Genomic DNA, 4475 nt, shown 5'->3' on the forward strand with positions numbered 1-4475 from the left:
CTTTTACCAGTAACAGTAGCAGCTGCATTACACATCGCCCGGAGGGCCACAGCACTGAGAGGGAGCCCAGCACTAAACACCCCTACAGTCAGGGACAGCAGAAACTGAATACTATGCCCCAGAGTATAACGTGTGTGTGTGTGTGTGTGTGTGTGTGTGTGTGTGTGTGTGTGTGTGTGGTATCTGACTGGTTTGCTGGCAGTCTGACAGCATGAGGTCATGAGTTCCAAATTGGATTGCCACTAGCCACATCTCCAATCCCACATATCCACACACATACATACATACACGCACATTCACATACACATAGGCAATGATGCTAGAGTGCAGGACTGCAATACATAAATAAACATTTCATAAGAGATCTGCAAATCTTGGATTCTGCCTCTTTGGCAAAGCCCATACACACACACACACACACACACACACACACACACACACAAAGACAAACACAAACACAAACACACACACACACACACACACACACACACACACACACACACACACATTCACAGAGGGAACCAGGTAACTGAGTGCAGGTATTTCTCTTTCCTCCACCCCTCTCCTTTAATGCTCTCTCTCTCTCTCTCTCTCTCTCTCTCTCTCCTGGCTGTCTCCAGGTGCTGGGGGTCAGAGGTGGAGGACAGAAGGATGGGGGGTCAGGACCTGCTCTTTGTGGAATTCAGGTGTCACTATAGCCATCACACCAGAGCAGGCAGGCTGACAGGCAGCCCCTGAGGGCAACACAAGTGTGTGTGTATATGTGTGGGAGTGGGAATGGTGGTGGTGTGTGTGTGTGTGTGTGTGTGTGTGTGTGTGTGTGTGTGTGTGTGTGTGTGTGGAGGGGGGGGGGGGGGGGGGGGTCGGGTGGGAAGCAAAAACACTGAAATGGGATACAGGTTGGAACACACACCACTGACCCTCTTTGCTCACACTCTGTGGTTCACGCATAAGCGGGCATTCTATTCCCCAAAGAGTATGTTGCTGCAGCTTGTCCAGAGTAAAATACACACAGTGAGAGGTGGGGCCTCTCTCTCTCACACATCCTGTTCCCTACAAAGATGAGAGGAGAAGTGTTAGCTTATGGAAGAGGCTTGACCTCAGGGTGCTTCTGACCAGGGCCCACTATATGTTGGGATAGCACTAATGTGGACTAAATGATACAGTGGCCCTGGGACTGGTGCAGCCTTTGGGTCTCCTCCGTTTACTGTTATCTTCCAGCCAGCGTGAGATAGCGTGCACTTGGAGGTCCTTCCTCTCTGGGCTCTGTGCTGTGGAGCCACTCAGGAGCCAGCGCTGTTGGGATGACTTCAGAGGAGAAACACAAGGAAGCATACTGTAAAAATGAAATGAAAAGTTTAATTCACACCCATCAGTGATTTCATCATTACCTAATTTATTTTCATTTTTACACCTCCACTCGGGGGATGACTTCAGACCATTACCTCATGGAGATTTGAAAAAGTGTTCTCTTTTTCCTTCCAAACGTCCAGCCCAGTTGTTAACCTCGTGGGCGCCGTGAGTGCAGAGAGAGACCTGTGGAGGCGGAGCGCTGGAATGTCTGTGCTCCGTCAGGTGATGTATGGGGAGACGGGTGGGGGCTCAGGTGTGTGCTGCAGAAAGGCTGGGCTGCGGAGGGGAACATGTGGAGAGGGATTTGGCTATTAGCCCTGGGGAGGGTCACAGTCCCTGACTCCTGACCCTGCTCTGAAAGAAGGGAATTTGGGGTGGGATGGTGTGCCCCTGCAAGGTTCTCTCTCTCTCTCTCTCTCTCACACACACACACACACACACACACACACACACACACACACACACACAAACACACACACAGAGAGAAGGGGAGAGAGAAAGAGAGGGAGAGGAAAGGAAAGGCAAAAAGTTGAAAACAACATATGCATGTAACACTAAACACTAAACCCATTTTGCCCATCCATGACACACATTAGCAATGTTAAAAACCCTCCCATAGTGACTAGTGCTGAGATCAGTTGTGGTGGACACACACACTCCCATAGTGACTAGTGCTGAGATCAGTTGTGGTGGACACAGCTCACCCAGCAGGCCAGGCCCTGACTCTGTGTCTGCCCTCTCCTGCCTGCTTCTGGCCAGCTGCGCCGGGCCTGAGCTGTCGTCTGGATTTATGGAGCAGACGCTTCTTCTCTTCCTCTCTGCTCCTTCCGCTGCCGCCCGCCGCCTCCTCTGTTCTGCCCGCTCTCTAACGCAGACGGGACAGACGCAGGGCAGACGTGCCGTGATCAGCGTGCCGACTGCAATCTGCGTCCAGTCCAGCGCAGCCCCTGGAGCCACTGCGGGGCGAGTCGTTCATCGCGGCTGTTGTTCACTTTCTTCTCCGAGTCTCCAGTTAAGGGCCCAGATGACCCCCGACCCCTCCCACATCTGTCTCTGGGGCCATGTGCCCTCCAGATGTGTGCGTGCCTGAGCCGGTGGGGTGCGGAGGACGTGCCAGCACGCCTCTCGCCAGAAGGGGTCACTGCACCAGCACCGGCTCCAGTCTCCAGCTGAGCACCTACTTACTCCTCAGGAGGACGACATGTCCTCTTCTACACGCTGCCTGTTTTATTTCTGTGTTGGCTAGAGTGGAAAACATGCTTGTGAACACCCCATTGGTATAAAAGAACTCAGAGTACACAGACAGAGGAGACGGGACGCATGTTATGAGGCACGCAGTACTGAGCTCATCACGGAGGCGTTCAGGAAACGCTTTTCTCCACTGTTCAAATAAAACACGGCCCATCATCGGGCGCTTGCACACGGGCGCTGCTCGGAGAACAAAAGGGGACTATAAAAGTGGACGCTCGCCTTCTGAACGCATGGACCATTACCCATGAAATAAGAAGTCACTGAGGGTTCATCCAAGCCCTTGTTTATGTACCATGAATAACATGGGACTCGAAGTGACACACTCCTCCACACACTCTTCCTCTCTTCCCTGCGCTGCTCTGTTTCCCCACATCACGGCCAACGCTCCCTCCCCTTCTCACTGTTCCCTGTTGGTTTAAAAAAAAAAAAAAAGGAAAAAAATGGAGAACGTTTCTTTTCCTTTTTTTCCAAGTCCTCACTGGTTCTGGCAGAGGCCCAGGCAGCAGCCACTCGAGAAAGTATTACATAAATATTGTTTGTCTTTTAATGTGTTAAAATAAACCCTTTCCACATGGGAAGGCAGACGCTCTCTTAATGATAATAATCATTTTAGCGGCTGACTGTGAGGCATGCTGAGCTCCCTGTCCAAACACACACACCACACCACACACACGCACACACACAAATGTGCACACGCACACACACATGCACACACACACATAGGCACAGTCTCACAGGCCTCTGCGCTGTGCCCTTCTGTCCCTATTTGACCACTTTAAAACTATCTGCCTTTTCGATCAGCTGCCCTTTCTTCAATACTTTCAAAACACTGGGCTCACTCTACCACATCTCTCAGACCCAGTCTCTTCTCTCTCTCTTTCTCTCTCTCACACACACACTAGTCCTCTCTTTTTCTTTCTCTCTCTCTCTGCCCCCTTCCCACATAGTTCTGCCCCAGCACACATTGTCTCACACCCTGGGCTCTCGCTAGCAGAACACACTCTTTCCCTGTCCAATTAAGTATGCTTAACAAGCTTAGCCTGTCTGTGAAAGGCAGATCTACTGCCTCTCTCTTGTACTGGCAATTATTGGTCAAGTCTCCTGAAACAATTTGTGCGTATAACTGCTTACCACTTTGTCATGGATCAGCTCCTCCGATCCTCCACCTCACTGTGCCCTCTGTTCAGCCCCCTCTCTCTCTCTCTCTCTTTCTTTCTTTCGTCCTCTCCCTTTCTCCCTCTATCCCTTTCTCTTGCCCTGTCACTTGCTGCCTTGTTTTAAGCCGAGTGAAAAGAGCTAAGAGTCTGTGCGGGAAAAAAGAGAGAATGAGTGAAAGAGAGCGAAAGTTCTCTTCATGAAGTGTTGTGGCGGGGGTGGCGAAGGGGTGGGGCACTGAGAACAAGCCAGCGTTAGAAAGGGGGCCATTGTGGGAGACTGGCCCGCAGACAAGCTGGTCATTCAGACGCGGCCAGCCGTGTACAATGGTTAAACTAACATCATTGACATTTGGAGCTGCCCGGGCTTTCATGTGAGCGAGAGCGGAGGGGCCGAGGTGGGGCCGGTGCGCGGAGGGGGGCGGGGGAAGGCTGGCGAGAGGAGCCGCTATCAGGGACAGGCTCTCGGCTCTCCGCCGCCTCTGTCCATTGATGAGGGCCTGAATGTCGGAGGCGAGGGGGATCAGCGGCGGCTGCCCTCGGGCCTTTTCATCAGAGGCCGGACGCGGGACTTCTGTCAGCCGGAGGTGATGGTGGGTCGGGGCGCAGAGTGACACACAAGATGACCATTCACCTCGTGAGGGTCTGCACTTGCCAGGGGGGGGGACACCACGAGTCCTCTCGGCCACCCAGGGGCCAAGGGACACAGTGTCTGAC

Source organism: Sardina pilchardus, chromosome 13 (assembly GCF_963854185.1).
Source record: "Sardina pilchardus chromosome 13, fSarPil1.1, whole genome shotgun sequence".
NCBI lineage: Eukaryota > Metazoa > Chordata > Actinopteri > Clupeiformes > Clupeidae > Sardina > Sardina pilchardus.